Source organism: Rhinolophus ferrumequinum, chromosome 11 (assembly GCF_004115265.2).
Source record: "Rhinolophus ferrumequinum isolate MPI-CBG mRhiFer1 chromosome 11, mRhiFer1_v1.p, whole genome shotgun sequence".
In the NCBI taxonomy this organism is placed as follows: Eukaryota; Metazoa; Chordata; class Mammalia; order Chiroptera; family Rhinolophidae; genus Rhinolophus; species Rhinolophus ferrumequinum.
Window position 1 is genome coordinate 60994883 of NC_046294.1, and position 21939 is coordinate 61016821.

At 34.9% G+C, this 21939-nt stretch overlaps 1 protein-coding gene and 1 pseudogene across 3 annotated transcripts in view; one reads left to right on the top strand and one right to left on the bottom strand.

Annotated features, from left to right (window-relative positions):
• Positions 1–21939, bottom strand: part of GRM5 (glutamate metabotropic receptor 5) — a 454770-nt gene that overhangs the window by 261097 nt on the left and 171734 nt on the right. The gene's annotated exons all lie outside the window — the stretch shown is intronic.
• LOC117030809 (histone-lysine N-methyltransferase SETMAR-like) lies at positions 1352–2365 on the top strand (annotated as a pseudogene).

Below are 21939 nucleotides of genomic sequence, written 5' to 3' on the forward strand. Positions count from 1 at the left end.
ACAGCACAATTATAGTAGGAGACCTAAATACATCATTGACAGTTATGGATAGATCATCCAAACAAGAAAAAAATAAATAAATATCAGCCCTACAAGACACATTAGATAAAATGGGCATAATTGACATTTATAGAGCACTTCATCCTAGAACATCAGACTATACATTCTTTTCTAGTGTACATGGGACATTCTCAAGGGTAGACCATATATTGGGACATAAAACTAGCCTCAGCAAATTTAAGAAAACTGAAATCATACCAAGCATATTCTCTGATCACAGACTTTGAAATTCGATATCAACTGCAAAAAGAAAGCAGAAAAAACACAAATATGTGGAAATTAAACAACATACTTTCAAACAACTGGGTTAAAGAAGAAATAAGAGGAGAGATCAAAAGGTACATAGATGCAAATGAGAAGGAAAATACATCCTACCAAAATTTTTGGGATGCAGCAAAAGCAGTTTTAGGAGGGAAATTTAAATCATTACAGGCCTATCTAAAGAAAAAAGAAAAATCCCAGATAAATAACCTCACATTACACCTTAAAGAACTAGAAAGAGAAGAATCAATGAAACCCAAAGTCAAAGGAAGGAAGGAAATAATAAAAATCAGAGCAGAACTAAATGAAATAGAGAACAGAAAGACAATAGAAAAAAATTAATGCGACAAAGAGCTGGTTCTTTGAAAAGATTAATAAAATTGACAAACCCTTGGCTAGACTCACTAAGATAAAAAGAGAAAAGACACAAATAAAATCAGGAAAAAAAAAGAAAATTTAATATTGGAAAACATTAAGAAATTTTTTCTGCTTTTTTTTCCTGCCTTTTTTATCCATGCTTTTTCTGTTAGACTTCTTGTTTGATGGCCTTAAACTTGTGACTACCCAATTTTCAGCTGTACCTAAAACAATTCCTAAGCCCTAAAGAATTAATTTCTAGTTTGGTGTAACTACATGATGTCAACTTAAAAAGTGCTAATCTTTTACCATATTTAAATTTTAACATTGACTTCTAATTTCTCTGACTAATGTTTTTAAAAATAATATCAAGTAATTAAGAATATTTTTATCAATCCATCAACCAACCAACAAACAAAAGCAAAAATTACTCAGAATGTGTGAGGAAACACAGCTCCTTGCAGGAAAGAGAATAATACTGAATTATTAGGTTGGTGCAAAAGTAACTGCGGTTTTTGGATTATTGAAATTTGCTATCTGATTTTAGAATACATTCTTAAATAAATGTGGTTATGTTATACATCATTTTAATGTGCATTTCTCACTTTATGTTTTTTTTTTGCTAATGACTTACTACTTGCCATTTATTTTATATTTATTTTACACTACGGAAATGATGTTAGACAAAAAGCAAATTCAAGTGATTTTCTTATTTGAGTTCAAAATGGGTCGTAAAGCAGCAGAGACAACTCGCAACATCAACGTTTGGTCCAGGAACTGCTAACGAACATACAGTGCAGTGATGGTTCAGGAAGTTTTGCAAAGGAGATGAGAGCCTTGAAGCTGAGAGCATAGTGGCCGGCCATCGGAAGTTGACAATGACTAACTGAGAGCAATCATCGAAGCTGATCCTCTTGCAACTACACGAGAAGTTGCCGAAGAACTCAACGTGGACCATTCTATGGTCATTTGGCATTTGAAGCCAATCAGAAAGGTGAAAAAGCTCAATAAGTGGGTGCCTCATGAGCTGAACGATAACAACAACAAAAATCGTCGTTTTGAAGTGTCATTTTCTCTTATTCTATGCAACAACAACAAACCATTTCTCAATTGGATTGTGATGTGTGACGAAAAGTGGATTTTATACTACAACCTGCGATAACCAGTTCAGCGGTTGGACCGAGAAGAAGCTCCTAAGCACTTCCCAAAGCCAAACTTGAAACAAAAAAAAGGTCACGGTCACTGTTTGGTGGCCTGCTGCCGGTATGATCCACTACAACTTTCTGAATCCCGGCGAAATCATTACATCTGAGAAGTATGCTCAGCAAGTCCATGAGATGCACCAAAAACTGCAACGCCTACATCTGTCATTGGTCAACAGAAAGGCCCAGTTCTTCTCCACTACAACCCCTGACCGCACGTCGCACAACCAACGCTTCAAAAGTTGAACGAATTGGGCTACAAAGTTGTGCCTCATCCACCATATTCATCTGACCTCTCGCTAACTGACTACCACTGCTTTAAGCATCTCAACAACTTTTTGCAGGGAAAATCCTTCCACAACCAGCAGGATGCAGAAAATGCTTTCCAAGAGTTCAGCGAATCCTGACCCACAGATCTTTACGCTACAGGAATAAACAAACTTATATCTCATTGGCAAAAATGTGTTGATTGTAATGGTTCCTATTTTGATTATTAAAGATGTGTTTGAGCCTAGTTATAATGATTTAAAATTCATGGTCTGAAACCACAATTACTTTTGCACCAACCTACTTATCAAATCATTGAGCTCTTACTTTGTGCCAAGTCTTGTGTTAAGTTCTTTATGTTCATTGTTTCTATTCACTACAAAAATATTAGATTAATGACTTTATACATGAGAAAAATAAGGTTCAGATAAATTAAATAACTTACCTGACATCTCACCTATAATCCACAAAGCTAAGAACTGAAATCAGCTTTGTTCTATTTTGAAGTCTGTTCTTCAGCCACCTTGCTACAATTCTTCCCTCTGTCTATTTCTTTCATTTATATAGTCTCATCTTTTATAGTAACTTAGAAGTAGTACTCAGAAAGCTTAGTAAATAATGAGTAACTTGCTCACTGACACTTCTATTATTTAAACTGGTCAAACACTCAGTTTCTCTTTGCTTTGAAAAGTAAGATATCTTATGAAACATAAACATACAAAACAATAAAGCCATCTCCATTATAACAAATGAAAATGAATTAATAATCTAAAGGATCTATGACAATCCCATTTCAAGGATGCCTTGGAAGACAGATGGAATCCTACAGGTATAAGTTGGAATAGCACATTTGGTTTACCTACCACCATTATTATCTCTGGCTTCATTTAGCGATAAGTTGTATTCATGATTATGCCAGAAAAAAAAAGATTTGCCTTTAACAGTCTATAAATGCCTCTATTCTGTTATTCTGTACAGAATTCTATGACCAAACTATATTTTGAAAGTATGTTCATGAATGATAAATGGATCTCTCAAATGTCATTAAGTCATGCTCTTTCTGGTAGCAAGATTAGATTTGTAAATTTATGGCTACTTTGATATTCATATAATTTTCTCATTGCTGTTAAACATTCATTACATAGCAATTAATGGTTTACAAATTGCAACAGAATTACATATTCACTTAGTTTGTGTATAGTAGGCATTATTCAGCCCGAAGTCATTCTACCTCAAGTTCTCAAATTATTCTCCTCAAAGTAGCTGTAATCAATCAGTTCATTTGCAGAACAAAGCTGGCTGGTAATCATATTATCTATCTCTAAATCATAGTTTCCTATGTAAATATTCAGTAAAATCATACAGTAGATATCAAAGGTAAATTTAGATTTTAATACTATCAAATAGGAAAGAAAATTTTTTAAAAAGCATTATTTTGTACATAAAAGATTCTCATAGTTCGACAAGACCTCCAAGGTCACTGAATCAATTGATTAACCTAATTGCTAGAGTTTATATTTATGTCTACTAAATTTCAACTTTCTAGTTTAAGTTCAACTTTTCAGTCAGGAAGTTTTTTTTGTTTTTGTTTTTTGTTTGTTTGCTTTTTCCCTTCTGATTTTGACTGTGTCATTAGTCAGTCACATTAAACTTCTAGCTCTGTGTGAAGGACAAATTTGATAAACAACAGTTCCACGACTTCACACAAATCACTAATACAAATGTTTCCAAGGAAAGAAAGGGAGTCTCAATAGAGTGGAAAGAACATAGATCTTGGAATCAAAATAACTAGGTTTGAGGCTTGATGCCATCATTTCTGAGCTTGTGACCTTGGGCAAATCTTGTAACACTGTGAGTCATAGCTTTCTCTTCTGAAGCAGAGATAATGTACAAAAAATATGAAAATAGCTTGCGAAGTGCAAATGACTATATAAAGTTACAAATGGTGTTCATATTATACAGTAGCTATATCACTGAAGATAGTTTTAAAGTTGATCTTAATGTAGAAACATTATTTAAGTAATGAATTAATCTAAATTAACATTTAGATATCAACTTAACTCCCACTTTTATATCATTCTGTATAATATCTGTACAGATTTTTACCTATAAATATCTTGGTAAACTCAGTATGTAAATTGTCGTTTTTTGATAGAAAGAGTGAATACACGTTGCTAATGGCAATACCATGATTTATCCTTCATTCCTATTAAAAATGGGGGCAGGGGAGACTACTGCTTAAATTATTTTAAATAAATCCATGTGATTCTTGTCGATCACATAATTTATTTTTAAGGGCCATAAACCAAAAAATTAAAAATAAGTCAATGAAATACAAGGAGCAAAATCAATGTTCCTATTATTTCTGTCCTTTTCTTCCCAATGATATACCTTTTGAAAATGAGGCATTCATTGGTCTATTAAGTCATTTGCAGTTAGATACTAGGAACAAGAATTTTGGAGTTTGAAAAACCGTGATTTGAACCTGGCTCTGACAGTTATTAACCATGCAAGTAGCCTGGCTTCTCTGAGCTTGTTTATCCATAGAAATGCGTAAAATAATTTTTGCTTTGCTGGTTTGCTACAAAAATTAAATGAAATGACGTGCGCACAGTATTTAGTCAACATCTGATGCCCACCAAATATTTTCCCCTCTACATTTTCTCCCCTCACCATTCCCCTTTCTCTCTGAAACAGAATGAAATATTTCTAGGTATATCCTCCAAAGGCATGAATCCTTACATATATATTCTGAGTAGGAAATATAGTGAACTCAAGAGAATGGCTTGTCTAAAATTTGCATAAGCCAACTAAAACACCAAAATCAGTTCTTTTAACAGCCTTTTCCCTTTGGGCACAAAACAACTTAGTTAGAAAAGGCAAAATTCTCTTAATTCAGACTTGTAGGATTTCATTTTAGACATACATATAAATAGAGGGCACTGCCTGCAGAGACACATCACTGAAGTCAGGAAGTTTGTCAGCAAAGGTCATGATCCGATGGCCTCAGCTGAGCTGCCGAAAGGTCTCTATCTTAAATGGGCATAAATAACAAGATAATTAAGTAGCTATCCTGAGAATCCACTTAAAGAGAGCTGTTCTAAGTTTCTGAGAACAAGTCATCAAAAACAGAGGACTGAAAGCACAGAGTTCGGGCTTCTTAAATTCACTGGCTTCTGCTTCCTACTTTAAAAATATGCTTATAAATCTTTGAGTTGTCTGCATCTTTGTAAATTTTCCTGAGGACCCAAAATGAAAGGGGAGAGAAAGGCAGAGGGAGAAGGGGCACAGGTCTAAAATGTTTACTTCCTGAGCAGATAAACCTTCGTTCCAGGACCAGCCTCAGACAAGAACCTTAATTTTCACTCCCCTTTCAATGCTGCATAAGCCACAACCTTTAGTTTCTCTGCTCTTCCCCTATTATTACTTTCCTTCAGACCCTTAGCAGTTCCTGAATTGTTGCAAAAATATCCCAACTGATCTTCCCAGGCTCTAGGCTGGTTCTCTTCTTGGTCCACTTCCGTTTTACCTGCAGTGATCCTTAACATACCAAACCTGCTCCTGTATTTCCCCTGCTTAGAATATTTCATAAGCCCATTGTCTTAAGGATAAAGGTTAGCTTGGGAAAAAAACAATCACTTCAAATACGGAACCTACTATATGTTTCCAGATTCTTCTCCAATCACAGGGAATTCAGACTTGAAAAGTCCCTTGAAAAGCAGGAGGTGTTGTGAAGAGGAGCAAAGGTGCTAGTATTCCCAGTGAAAATAGTAAAGAAAGCAAGAATAAGCAACAAAGCTCCTTCCCTTCAAGAGAAACGTGGGCTTGACACGAGAAGATTTAGTCCCTTAGGATGGCTTTGAAGTATAAAGGGGCCATTTTAACCAAGATGACTGGTGAGAAAAGTCTAAGGCACGAGGAGAGTTCAGATATGATTCTGTGAAAGCAGTAGACAGGGAGGTGTGGTCTACGTGACGCCCACAGTGTTTGCCCATATACCTCATCTTTGCCCCACCATGAACGCATTTGTCCCTCTTGGATCTCTTGGACATGGTAGGTCATTCACTGATGACTGAATAAGGAAATAATAGATTCCCTTTATTTCCTACACAAATTTTATTATGAATCAGCGTGTGCCCAATGCTTTACAGAGAATTTTGATTTTTTGATACCTCTTTCATGGGAAATCATTTCAGTGAAAGTTGTTACTCAAGTATCTTTTGATACTTCCTCTCTCAAAGATTCTGCACAGCAAAAGAAATCATCAACAAAATAAAGAGGCAAACAACCGCTTGGGAGAAAATATTTGTAAACAATGCCTCTGATAAGGGGCTAATATCCAAAATACACAAGGTACTCATACAACTCAACACCAAAAACAAACAAACAAACCATCCCATTAAAAAATGGGCAACAGACCTGAAGAGACATTTCTCCAAAGAGGACATACAGATGGCCAATAGACATATGAAAAGAAGTTCAATATCACTAATAATCAGAGAAATGCAAATAAAAACCACGATGAGATATTACCTCACATCAGTTAGAATAGCTATCGTCAACCAGACAAATAGTAACAAGTGTTGGAGAGCCTGTGGAGAAAAAGGAACCCTCAAATACTGTTGGTGGGAATGCAGATTGGTGCAGCCGCTATGGAAGGCAGTGTGGAGGTTCCTCAAAAAATTAAGAATAGAGTTACCGTATGACCCAGCAAATATATACCAAAAATATCTGAAAACATTTATCTGTAAAGATATACCATGTTTCCCCAAAAATAAGACCTAGGCAGACAATCAGCTCTAATGCGTCTTTTGGAGCAAATATTAATATAAGACTCAGTATTCTATTCTATTCTATTCTATTCTATTCTATTCTATTCTATTCTATTCTATTCTATTCTATTCTATTCTATTCTATTCTATTCTATTCTATTCTATTAAGACCCAGGCTTATATTATTGTAAAATAAGACCGGGTCTTATATTAATTTTTGCTCCAAAAGACACATTAGAGCTGATTGTCCGGCTAGGTCTTACTTTCGGGGAAACATGGTATGTGCTCTGATGTTCATTGCAGCTTTATTTATGGTGGCCAACCCATGGAAACAACCAAAGTGTCCATCAATAGATGATTGGATAAAGAAGATATGGTATATATAACAATGGAATACTACTCTGCCACAAGAAAAGATGAAATAATGCCATTTGCAGCAACATGGATGGATCTTGAGATTATAATGCTAAGCGGAATAAGTCAAACAGACAAAGTCGAGAACCATATGATTTCAATGATATGTGGGATATAAAACTGAAAGCAACAAAGGAACAAGACAAACACATAAAGAAACAAAACTTACGACATAAACAATAGTTTAGTGGCTACCAGAGGGTAAGGGGGGAGGGGCGTGATAGATGAGGGTAAACAGGATCAAATATGTGGTGATAGAAGAACTGACTCTGGGTGGTGAACATACAATGTGATATATAGATGATGTATTACAGAACTGTACACTTGAAACCTATGTAACTTTATTAAATATCGTCACCCCAATAAACTTTAATTTAAAGAAAAGCTAAAAAAAATGGATCAAATATTTAAGTGACTTTAAGTAACATATTTTGTGGGCAACTACTAAATGCCAGGCACTGAGAATATAACGGTAAACAAAACAGAAAATCTATGCTCCATGGAATTTATGTCTTAGCTGGAAAGAGAATTACAAAACAAGGTACATTCAGCACAGAATAACTCATAATTTGATAGGTGACCTACTATATTCTTGCCACTGTACTAAGCAAAGTAGAACTTATGATCTCATGAATAAAATGGATATTATATGGATAAAAATGACAAGTCATGTATAATTACAAATTACATAAGTGCAGTGATTTAAAAATACAGGGTAATATGAGGAGTGAAGTTATTTTCGGTAATAAGGGAAAATGCACTGAGGAAGTGACATCTACACTGATATTTGATGGATGAGTAGGAATTAACTGAGCTAAAAACGATAAGAAGAGCATTCAGATTGAAAGAAAAGCATGTGCAAATCTTCTGAGGCAGAGAGAGGCGTAATATATTTTAAGAACTCAAGCAAAAATAGCTTAGCTGGTCCATGGTGAGAACGTAGAAAGAAAGTAGAAGACAGGACTGGAGCAGGATTGCCATCTTCACAATATTGACACTTCTCATCCCTGAATGTGGTATATCTTCTCATTTACTAAAGTATTTTAAAATGCTTCTAAGTGACATTAGTTCCCAATCCTTTTAATTCCCCCTTCTTTTTCCTTCCCTTCCTTTTTCTCTTCCCTTCTCTTCCCTTGCCTTCCCTTTCCCTTCCCTTTCTTTCCCTTCCCTTCTCTTTTCTCTCTTTTCTTTTCTCTTTGCCCCCACAACCTTCTTTCTCTGGAAATTTGATATGTTTCTTTTTCCCCAGTTATCTGAAATTTGGCAAAAAGGTGCTTCAATATGGTGGTGGCGGTGGGGATTTCCACCCACTGAGGCATTCAGAGGGCCATTTTAATCTTGAAATTCATGTTCTTCAGTTCTGGGAAATTTTCTTAAAATATAGTTTAAATGATTTATTCCCTTTATTTTCTCTACTCCTTCCCAAACTCTTCTTATTAAATGTTGGGGCATCCTGAATTAGTTTTCTAGTTATCTTATATTCTCTCTTTTACATACCCTTCCCTCACCCTTTTGTTTTACATGTTTATATATTTCCTCAATTTCTTTCTTCATACCCTTCTATTAAGTGTTTTATTTCTATCATTACATGTTTTCTATTTCTAAGACTTTTTTTTCTTATTCTATTCCTTTGTGCAGTATTTGCTCCTATTTTCAAAGATGCAATATCTTACCATGTCTTTGAAAATATTACTATTAGTTCTTTATTTAAACTTTTTATTTCCCTAAAGAGTCTGTTTCTTTCAGCCTTTTATTTTCATTGGTTTTGTGTTCTGTTTTCCATGTTGAAGTCTTTTTTCAGATGTCTAGGGATGGACAACAGTGGTGGGACATTAAAAACAAACAAACAAACAAACAACAAATGGAGACTCTGTGCCAGTGGGTTGGGCCTGTCTTTTATGGATTTCATATCAGACAGTCGACAGTCCTGATTGGGCTATTCATTGGGCCATCCATGAAGTTAGCCTGGTCATAAGTCTCAGGGAAGGAGGTCATTTCCCCATTTAAGGGTAGTGTTCTGCCTCCCAACTGGCCTTGGGCCCTTCAATGCAGAGGTCCTTTCTTTTGCTCTGTACTCTGAATAAATTTCAACTTTTCTGCCAGACAGGTAGGATTCTGGGCATGTTTGATGCTTATGCAAAATTTCAATTATTTCTGATTTTTTAAGTCCAGCTTCTAGAAGTAATTACCATCCCGAATTTTTGAGCTTTTGGAGGGTTCTATACTGCTTATTGGGTTGCTCCTTGGCTTTCTTTCTAAGTCTTTCTTTCTACCACATGTCCATTTAAAAATTATTTATTTTTCCATTCTTTTGGTCTTTGTGTCATTAAAGAAAAAAAAAACTTCCCTTACTCAATTTGGAGGCACTCAGGAGAAAATGGAATTAAATGCCAATGTTCAGCCTTCACTCATTAATGGAAGTTGATGAGATTGGCTTTTCAAGCTTCACAGAATGTTATGGGGTCATGGAAAAGAAGGACAAGAGATAATTACAGTCTTTTATGAAGACATCAGTAACTACAGGGCTTGATTTTATGAAGGACTACTATTACCTCTTTGCACCTCTATACGTATTGTCCTCTTCCCCCGACATCCCATAGATAAACACTACGGTTTATTTAGAAAGCTCTAAATCATTAACCAGCTTCTGCAAGTGTGTGTGCGTGTGTGTGCGTGTGTGTGTGCGCGTCTGTATGCGTATATGTTAAATTAAACATTCTTAACTACCATCATCTTTTAAGAGTCATACATTTGTATTGTGTGCTCATTTTTAGAGTTTCAAATACTACATACATAATCATATGTGCAAACCTAAGCAACATGTTTTAATCTTAGATATATAAACGCATGTGAATTAGAACTGACGAGTTTATGTGAAAACTACCACTTCTGATGAGTGCTGTCTGAAACTTAGTACCCTACACTATTTTTCCTCAATCTGTGTTTGCTATTTTTTTCCTTGTATTTTCATCCGCAACTTTTACTTTTTATTAGCTCTCCATTGGCTATTCAGTTTACCTTCAGAATCATCCACTATTTTAACTAACAGGATGAAAATTAACTAAGCTGGATCTTGAATCTTTTGCGTTAAGGTTTATTCTTTTCTTTTCTTTTAAGGAGGGCACAGCTCACAGTGGCCCATGTGGGGATCGAACAGGCCACCTTGGTGTTACCAGCACCATGCTCTAACCAATTGAGCTAACCAGCAACCGCTGTTCTTTTCTTAATTCCTGCATTTCTGCCAGTTGATAAAAAGGTAAATGCCACCTAAACGTGGTTGAAAGATTTTCGCTATTTCATCCATGTTATCAGTTGCCTTCACATTTTCTTTCCAGAAGCATTACATTAGCACTGGCCCAATCAGTTCAGGAATACTAGAGTCAGTCTTATTTGTTTTATTTACCACTCTGTCATCTTAATTATGTTAATTCACAAATGAGTTACACCTCAAATCAGCAAATCAACCTTTTTATGACTTTTATCAAGAGGAGGGAGTAGATATCATTTGACATACAGCTCTAGGTCTCTCTCATAATACCTCAACAATCCTTGTAAAATGAGATTGGCAATATAAATCACAAGTAGGGTGCAAAAAGAATATGAAACATTTGAAAAAAAGCTGCTTTGTTTCTCAAATATAAATAATTCACTCAAAATATGAAAGAGGAAAGACCAGTTAGATTCAATAATTACAGCTTTTGGAATTAAGAGTAATTAGAACAAATATTGGCTGTAGCCACAAGAAAGATTATCACTGTTTATATATTTCTGAAGGAACATTTTAAGAAATTAAGGCAGCTTTGGGTTTTAGTGTGAATGAGACTACATGTTTTTTTTTCATATTTTTGGTCATCCTTAATTTATTTCATTTTTAACACACTGCCTGGCTTAAACACTATTATAAACGTTAACCATACTCTGCATTCTAATTTAGAACACAAATACATTGTATTTGTTGGATAGTGACTGGGTGATATTGGAAGAAGTAATTATTTTTTATGGAAAAGAAAAGGACAAGTCTCACTGTAGGCATCAAGTTGCTTTTTAAACTCATCCTTAGTCCCTCTGTAATGAATCTTTAAAGGTAAATATACATCAAGGGAAGCCTTGAGTGGTGATTCACAAATACCATAATGGTTACAAAATAATTTAGAGTCAACAGAACATTGGCAATTCAGTTTTCTATTTTGCCACTCATTTTAGCAAAAGAAATTACCATTAATTATTATCATTATTTAATATTATTTTCATCACAATATAAGAAAGAATGGCAAAAATAAAAAAGATGAATTCTTTACTGAACTTATTAAACTTTGCTTCTGCATAGCAAAGGAAACAATTAACAGATTGAAAAGACATCCTACAAATGTGAGAAAATACTTGCAAACCATCTGTTTGATAAGGTATTAATATCCAAAGTATATAAGGAACCCATACAACTCAATAGCAAAACACAAAACATATAATTCAATTAAAAAATGGCCAAAGGACTTAAATAGACATTTCTCCAAAGAATACATACAAATCGACAACAGGTATATGAAAAGGTGCCCAATATCACCAAGGAAAACACAGAACAAAACCACAATGAAATATCACTTTACTGAAAAAGAAAAATAAGTATTGGCGAGAATGTGGAGAAACTGAAATCTTTATACATTGTTAGGAATGTAGAATGGTGTGTCTACAATGGAAAAGCATATGGAGGGTTCTCAAAAAATTAAAAATAGAACTAGCATATGATCCAGCAATCCCACTTCAGTATATATACCCAAAATAACTGAAAGCAGTATCTTGAAGAGATAGCTGCATCCCCATGTTCGCTGCAGCATTATCCACAATAATCAAGATACTGAAACAACCTCAAGACCATTGACAAATGAATACATCAGAAAAATGTGGTATATACATATAATGCAATGTTATTCGGCTTTAAAAAACAAGGAAATCTGCCATTTATGGCAACATAGATAAACCCAGAGAACCTTTTGGCAAGTGAAATAAGCCAGTCACAGGACAAATTGTTGCATGACTCCACTCATATGAGGTATCTAAAATAGTGAAACTCACAGAAGGAGAGAATAAAATGGTTGTGGCCAGGGGCTAGAAGAGGCGGAAAAGGAGAATTGTTTTTCAATGGATATAAAGTTTTAGTTACGCAGAATGACTAAGTTCTAGAGATCTATTATACAACATTGTGCCTGTAGTTAAGTACAATATTTTGCACTTTAAAATACGATAGGAGAGATCTTGTGTTGTATTCTTACCAACACACACACACACACACACACGCACGCACGAAAAAAGGTAATTTTTGGAAGTGATAGGTATATTTAGTACCATTGTTGGAGTGATGGTATCACAGGCTAGGCATATATCCAGACACATCAGATGTACACATTAAATGTGTGCACTATTTTGTATATCAGTTATACCTCGATAAAGCTAAACATAGAGAATTAGAATTAAATATTTGGTTCTTACATGTTGTCTACTTAGACTCTAAACTCCAGAAGGGCAGGGTTACATCTGTAATTTTCACTACATTATATTCAGTACATAGTACCCGCAATATACTAAGTACCAAATAAATACTTGTTGAAGAAATAAATTAATGAAAAAATCCTTTTCAAGATAAGGGCAGACTGTAGCTATACACACACAGATGCATGTACATATAATTGTCTGTTTAATTTTACTTTGGACCTTTGAAACTTTCATTAAAGCTTTCTAAGGCATGCATTCGGTAGCCACTAGTCTAGTGTTTATTTGGGTAGCTGATGTTTATTTTCAGCCATCTGGAGGTATTTTCCCTGATGACTATCGTGCATTTACTAGACAAGGAGGATTAAATGACATAATGCACATAAAAGCATTTGTAATCTGTAAAGGACTACAGAAATATAAGGTATTAGCACTGTTGTGGTTATGATAGTGCCTCAAAATGCATAGTAGCAAATTCTAAGATAAAAAAAAAATTCCTTCTCTATTTAGAAATCATAAAATTATGTAGCATTTTTAGGAATGAAATCTTCCCCCAGGAGTTTTTACCACTGCCTTTGTGTTTTTTTTTTTTTTTTCAATTGTTTTGCCACACAATCCAGCCTGCTATAGAAATTGCAAAAATGTAAAAACGGAATTGTCAAACTATAACAGTCTCTTGAGGCGACCATATTAAACGTCTTTGTTTGTTTGTTTGTTTGTTTGTTTGTTTGTTTGTTTTCAATCATCAGAATTAAGATTCTATTACAGGAGACAAAAAGGTTTATTTGTAATGGATTTGGTGGGGGGGTAGGGGTGCAGGGAGCTAATGCTCCCTTCTCAGGCTGAATAAGTGATTTGTACAAATGACAAATGTCTTTTTTTTTTTAATTTGAGATATGAGGACATCTGAACATTAAAAACACAGAAACCCCTAGCAAATTCAACATTTATGTAAATAATGTATCAGTGAGCTAATGGCAATATCACTCACTTCTACGTTAATTCAGTCATCCTTTCCTAGGGCCATCTCCTAGGCCAAGACCCACTGGGCACTGCTCCACACCAGCACTGTTCCATTTTCATACCCTAATCTTCATTTTTCCAGGTCTCCATGCCTCACCCCCACATGAATCCCCAGATTTCATGAAAATCTCTAGAACCTTTGCTTTTATTTTTTTTGCTAGTATATCAGGCCCCTCTTCCTACTCAAGTCTCTCTTTTGGGACAAAGGAAGAGTCAGCTGTATAAAGAGAGTTTGGGTGAGATGAGGCTGGTAAGAACAAGGGAACTAGCTCAGCTCTTCTGAAATCCTAAAACTGCTACTTGGCAAGCAATGTGAAACTTGCTTCTTCTTGCAGAACTGCTCTCTCTGATCTCAGGTGATTCCAGGTTCTAACCAGAAAACTTTAGAATTTTCACCAGCCAAAATATGGGTTAAGAGTTCTCCAGCTTAACACAACTCTGTTAGATTTTTATTATGTACCAGGTATTTTCCCATGGAATACAGCAGTGGCTAGAGCAGTGACTAAAATGGATAAAAATCTCTGCGCTCCTGGAGCTTATCTTCTAGCACAAACTAGAAACAATAAAAGGAGTGGACTAGAAAATTACATAGCATATTAGAAGGTAATAAGTGCTGTTGACAAATATTAAGTGGGTAGGGAGTAGGAAGTGTGGGTGGCAGTGTATGTTTCAAGTTTAAATATAGTGGTCAGGGAAGTTGCACTGAGCAGGTAACATCTGAATGAAGACTTCAGATAACAGTGATACGGATATCTGGGGAAGACTGCTTTTGGCAAAGGGAACAACAGTAAATGCATAGGATCTGAGGTGAAAATGGGACTAGGATTTTTTGAGAAACAGTAAGAAAACCATTGTGGCTAGAGTGGAGTGAAAGAGAAAAAGAGGAATAGGAGGGGGAAAAGATTTTGTGGGAGTCTGGTAAAATATTGTGAAGACTGTCGCTTTTACTCTAAATGAAATGGCAAGTCGGTTCAATAGATTCTGAGGCAGGAGGAAGAGTAAACTTGAGTAGTTAGGTTGTCATCTTGAACCAGTTGCAAATGTAATTTTTTAAAGTATTCCTTGTGATAGAGCAAATTGTAAATTCACCACTTAGGCTCCTAATTTCACATGTAATTTTATTTGTTCTAATTGTGTGTGTGTGTGTGTGTTTTAATTTGTGTATTTGGATTTGAAGATATTAGCACCCAGGATTACTAAGATGACAATGCAAGAAGAAAATAAGTAAATAGGACAAAGACAAAACTATAAAATTTCATTCTAAATAGTAAAATAACAAATTAATGTGATCAAAATCAAGTACAGAAAATGATACTTGTCACTATTATACACCAGTATATTAGAAATTTTGCTGAATGTGATAAGTTGAGAAAATGACATAATTAGTATAAAAAATGGAGAGGAAATGACTCAATTATTTTGTGTTGATAAAAACATTGCATATCTAGAAAATTCAAAGCTTCTGAAAATAGCTACCAATATGAAAAAAAGTAATTTAAATTATACAAACACTGAGTTGCTTTTCTCTATACTAGCAATAATTAGCTAGAAATTAAAAATATGCTAATAAAAACTATAAAGTACAGTAATACTTCAATAGAAATACAAAATCTTTATAAAGTAATATAACTTTATGGAAAGAGGTAAAAAGCTGAATAAAATTCATTTCCTATTTTTAGGTTAGAACATGTAATATCTTTAAATTTTCAACCCTTCAAAAATTAATATTTGGAAACCCAATTTTATAACTAGAAAGTCATTTTAAAGTTTTTATGGACTAACAATATTTAACAAAATAATATAATTATGAGCTAAGAATAATTAATGTGGTATGCCTTGCCAGTTATTAAGGTATACTACAAAGACAGTGTAATAAAAACACTATGCTGCTAGTAAATGACAAATAACACAATGGTACCAAAGGGAAAATAAAATTATATGTTAGTAGTATGCAAAAAATATGTAATTTTAAAAATGTAAAATTTAATATATAAAGCATTATAGATATTTCTATGGAAAAGGATTATTTATTTAGTAAATCCTCTAGGCACATTTGAGCATCTACCTTAAAGAAAATAATGCTGGATCTATTACTGCATAGATTTAATTTAAAAAAAATCTGGTTGCATTAAATGAATAAAGATAAAAAAGAGACAGTATTTTCCTGGCTTCAGAGAAAACTTTTTGATCAAAGTAGGATAGCCAGAACTACAAAAGAACCATATTTGATTATGTACATAAAAGAAATGACAAAATTTAGCATAATCAGAGTAAAAAGTATATTAGGAGGAAATGTGTGTGTCTGATTATGAGAACAAGAAGAAATGTAATGAAGAAAACATCCAGTTATTCATGTTGGTTACCTGGAGGGAAGGAAAGGTGAAGAGTGAGGTAAGGTGAGAAGGAGGGGGTAAGGAAAAAAAAGAGAGAGATAATAAAAAGATGGAATAATATACATTAGCCTAATGTCTACTTAAAGTACTCATTAAAAAGATGAATGGACATATTTCAAAGACTTAAAGATGAAAACACAAATGAAAAAAGAAAACTACTATTTGATTTTGAGACTGGATTTTGGAAAATATTCTTGTGACTTTCTGTTACATCAATACACTATCTGTAAAAACATACTAAAAATAAACAAATGCAAAATCCAGAACACTGACAATACCAAATGCAAGACTGTGGAGCAACAGGAACTCCCACTCACTTCTGATAGGAACACAGAATGGTGCAGTCACTTTGGAAGACAGTTTGGCAGTTACTTACAAAACTAAACATATTCTTACCATACAGTCCAGCAATCATGTTCTTTGGTATTTATTCAAATGTCCACACAAACTCCTGTACATGGACGTTTATAGCAGCTTTACTTATAATCATCAAAATTTACAAGCAACCAAGATGTCCCTTAGTAGGTGAATGGATAAATGGCAGCACATCCGACAATGGGATATCACAGACTTCTAAATAGAAATGAGCTATCAAGCCATGAAAAGACATGGAGGAAACTTAAATGCCTATTACTGAGTGAAAGAAGACAATCCGAAAAGTCTACTCTATGATTCCAACTATACAACATTCTTGAAAAGGCAAAACTATGGAGACACTGAAAAGGTCATTGGTTGCCACGAGTTAGTGGGGGGCGAGGGATGAATAGGAGGAGCACAGAGGATTCTTAGGGCAATGAAAATACTCTGTGTCATACTATAGTGTGCATAGATGTTATAATATATTTGTCCACACCCATAGGATGTGCAACACTAAGAGTGACCCCTCATGTAAACTATGAACTCGGGGTGAGGATGATGTATCAATGTAGGTTCATCAGTTATAACAAACGTACCGCTTGGGAGGGGGATGTGGTAATGGGAAGACTGTGCAAGCTGGTGGGCTTGGGGAACATGGGAAATCTCTGTACCTTCCTCCTAATTATGTAATGAACCTAAAACTGCTCTAAAAATAATCTACTCAGAGAGAGCGATCAACTAATGAAATAAACAAACAAATAAGACAGATTGAGGGGTCCAAATATGTTAAACTGAGAGTCCAAAAAACATCTTGAAAAATAAAGACTTGTACTCATGTTTTGATAAGATAGAAGACAATAAAGCTTTAAATTTTTCTGAACAAATAATTGAACCATTTTTAATCAACATTCACCTTCTTTAGTTAAATACTACACCTGTTTTCTTTTTCTTTGAAAGAAGCTAAAACCTTTGAAGCTTTCCTTTGAAACAACACAAAAAAGTGTCCAAACATGTTCATGGTATTCCTTGACTCTCCATTTTACTGATAATTTGACTTTTCCTATTGCAAGAGATTCATTAGTTGATTGCATAGTTTAGCCTCACAGAGAGTTTTCATTTTTCACTGAAGTGTTTTGTGAAGGCCAGAAGCTCACCATTTCATACTAAAACCAATGAAATAGACCTCTCTCATAAAAGCAAAGGAGTGTGTCCTCAAGAATTACCTCTGCCCTCTACCACGGGCTCTTAGTTGTCTTCCTTGCAGAGCAGCATGCATTCGTTTTGCTTTTCTACTCTGTAAGAGCCTGAGAAACCTGCCTTTTATTTAGGCCTACCAGAGTGGGAGAGACCTTTTTAATACCTCTGCATAACTGCCACACTTGATTTTCCTCTGCAATCATAGCCATCCTCAAAGATGTAAAATGTGTAAGGTACTAGAGGCACAGAGATTAATAAACCTTTGCCTACACTTCTAGGAGCTCATATTCCAGTGGAAAAGTGGAAGAGGAAAACACAAAATTAGAAATGAGTTATAAGGAGTTATAAGGGATCCGTAGAAATTTTACTAAATTTCAGGGAGTCTTCAAAACTGTTAGGGAATGTCTTACATGACAAACTTGGGTTTCATTGGTGAAAGTTATACCAAGGAGAAGGGAAGTCATTCCAAGGAGAAGACGCTGTAGGAGAAAATACTGTGAGGCTGGTATCTTTGGGGAATTATGATAATTTTATATGGAAAACGTATAAGACTTAATTGTGCCGGGAGGGGGTGTAGTGTATCAATTCTAATAGTAGATGGCATGCGTTGGCATGGATCTACCCTTTGGCTATGACTTTCACCTGTTCTAATTGGGCCCATGTCTTCCTAGTTTGGTAAATATTTTAAATTTCATCTGTGAGTGTATTGAGAAATGATTGGTCGATTTGGCCATATTTTAAAGGGCCATATATGCCAAATAAGGTATTTGAATCTGAAAGCAAAAGGGAGTCAACTAAGATTATTATGGAGAAGGATTAAGTAATTAGATTACTTTTGGGGGAAAAATAACTCTCAGGAAAAATGAGGAAGATCATGGGTGAAATGATAAATTTTCAGTTTATGTCCATCAGTCCACTTTACCAAATGAGAGAAGAAAAAACAACTTTATTTACACTCAGAGTATATCGCTCATTAATTTTAGCACATTCTTTCATTTTAGATAAAATTAAATCACTCAAGATTGAATAGGAGGTATTTCAAATGCATTGTATGTTCCAATTACTTTGAACATTATGTTCCAGAATGCGGAAATAAAAATAAAAAAAAAAGCTTCTTTGTTCTCAGTCTCCTCTCCACTGATAAACACAGCACTCAACTTGTACCCCTAACTTCGATCTACGTTCCTAGAGCTGTCTGATCCTATGACCAAGCAGGGGCCTTAAAACCTCAAAGAGAATTGAAAAGAAAATGGAGTTTATGTTCAAACCATGACTATTGCTGAATAAATATTCAAAGCATTAAGTTCTAATATGTTGTGTAAGTAAGCAGAGCCATTTTCACACATGAAAATAGAACTCTGTGTCAGGGGTCAGGCAAACATTTTTTGCAAAGGGTCAAATAGTAAATATTTTAGGCTTTATGGGACATCCGGTCGCTGTTATAACTACTACTCAACTCTACCATTATAGCATGAAAGCAGTGATAGACATCGTGTAAATGAATGTGGCTGTTTTACAATAAAATTGTATTTATAAAAATCGGGAGCTGGATTTGGCCCATGGCCCTTAGTTTGCCAACCACTGCTTTAGAATGACACACCACAGTTTTCTCCAATGAAGAGAAACATGTACATAAGATACTCCACTAAATCATATTAGTCTTCTAGAAAACAATGGAAGAGCAAACAAATTTCACCTAGTTTCACCACAGCATAATGTTCTGTGTTTGCCTTTGTTTCTTCACAGATGTTTGATCATTCTTATAAAGCAAGCAACTTTAAAATTTTCTATTTCCTGAAAACTCAATTTTATCAGAGTGTTTTTGGAGAAAAATAGTAATAGATTGGTGCAATTCATCACTTCATTTTTCTGGTTTATAGAATGTTGGATTGATTCCTCCAGGTTTTATTTATTTTACTTAAAAAAAGAAGAAATCTCTCAGAATTATTTTTATTACTATTTTTCTTTATTAAAGATTATCTATTTTATTACTAGGAAAATAAATTAATATTTCATACCATAAGGATCAAATTGGTTACTGAAATTAAGGATTATCATGATCTATACCAGGGGTGTCCAAACTGCGGCCCGCGGGTCAAATGTGGCCCGCAATCCATTTTTAATTGGCCTGCAGCAGATTCCAAAAATATATTTAGTTTACTTGAATAAACCAGGTGAGGCAATATGTACTTCACCTCGAGTGAGTGGCCCGGCTGTTTGTGTATTTTACAGCATATGGTCCTTGGTGAAAAACGTTGAAAAAAGTTTGGACACCCCTGATCTAGACAGTTTACCATAGTGGCTAAGAAAACAGGCTATCTTCCACTGTCCTCTCTTCCACTTATTACCTGTGTGATCTTGAGCAAATTACTTGTCTTTCTGTGCCTCAGTTTCCTCAATAATAAAATGAAGTTGATCATAATAGCTTTCAAATAGGATGGGTATAGAAAGTCAATGAATTAATATATAAAACCAACTACTTAGAAGAAAGAACATGCCATAATAGCTATTATCATCCAATTGTTTTTAAAGTTCATCTAAACAAATATTAGAAGTGCAGTGAGTTTTGAGGCTACCAGAACCCTCTGAGATGCAGATATCTCTGGAATACAAACCTGACTTCTAGAAAAGGACTTCGAAGTCATTGATTGGTTTCATCCCTCACACAAGAATCCTTCTCTATCCAATAACCTGCAGGCTCTCTTCCCCTTCCAGGAATTTCCACTTTTCAGAGTTGTAGCATGTTACAAAGCAATTGATTTCATTTAAATTTCAGCTGCAGGTCTAGTAAGCATGGTGACATAGATGAGACAAATGATGTCTCTGAGCTAAACAGTCTTCCTCTGTAAAGTCCAGTTACTATTATCTGTCCACTTCAGAAGGGGCTTGTGAGACTAGAATATACCCAACTCTTCATATTTCATCAGGAGAGTTTCAGAGATATCCACTCTCTAGGAGGGAAAAGCATGGGAAGAAAACACATAGCTTTTCTCCACCATCTCCCTTCCTTCTCTCCTGGAAATGAGTGACTTTATCTGCCTGGTGAAACTGGAGAAAGAATTGCGCACGGGAGGCTCAGTATCTTCTTTGTTATGGAGCAGTTTGTTCTCTGAACCTCAGAGTTTTCCTATTGACATTCTGAAAGCCATCTTCAAAAGCAAGGAAGACCTGAGATCGTCCAGCCCTGCCTATGATGCTCGGGTTGTGGGGCAGTGTTAGGACATCCATTTGATGACAGGTCAAAGACTTGGGCTCTAATTACCTGACATACATTAAATCCTTTTGGTTTTTAATTTGAGAACCGGGCTGTTTAATCAACATTTAAAGCCCTAACAGTGAGAATTCATACAATATTGATGTGACAGTACAACTAAAATTTATTGTTATTTTTAAAAAATTTTCTCCATTATAGTAGAGTCAAATCTTTTATATCCCCATAGTTTGTAACAGATGGAGTAATATAAAATAAATATAATATATGAAACAACTTATTAACAGTGTAGTTTTCCTGGGTCTCCAATCTCTACTGACAACTTCTCAACCCACTGCCTCCAGCATCTCTGCAATACACACACACACACACACACTCCCTTCTAGTCTCCAAATTTACAAAGAAAAGAGGGACTGTCAAGTGAGTTTCCAGTTTTCACACCTTTAAACGTATCTACCTCTGCCCCTAACATATTTTTTATTTCTGTTCCAATTCTGGAGTTGACCTCCTCAGCTCCTTCCCACCACCCGTGCTTTAAGTGTTACCCATTCCCACATTTTTAGGGATTTCATACTATGAATTGTACCCCCTTGTTTACTAAATTCTCCTACCCTACCTTGGATTAACAACCAATTAGATAAACCTCTGTGACTGGCCTCTATATCCATATACAAATCCCATGAGACATAAAAACATGAAGAAAATAACTGAAAAATAAAGTTTGGCATAGCCCAAAATACCATCAACAAAGTCAAAATTAAAGGACAAGAGTTAAAATATTTGCTACATGTACCAATCAACTACTTTCCTTACCTGCTAAAGTGCTTTTATATAAATAAATAAGGAAAAAAATAAACAGAAATAGTGCATGATTAGGTAGCTTGGGAAAATTTAAGTATATATCACTATTGATACATGAAAGAAGTACAATCTAAGTCATA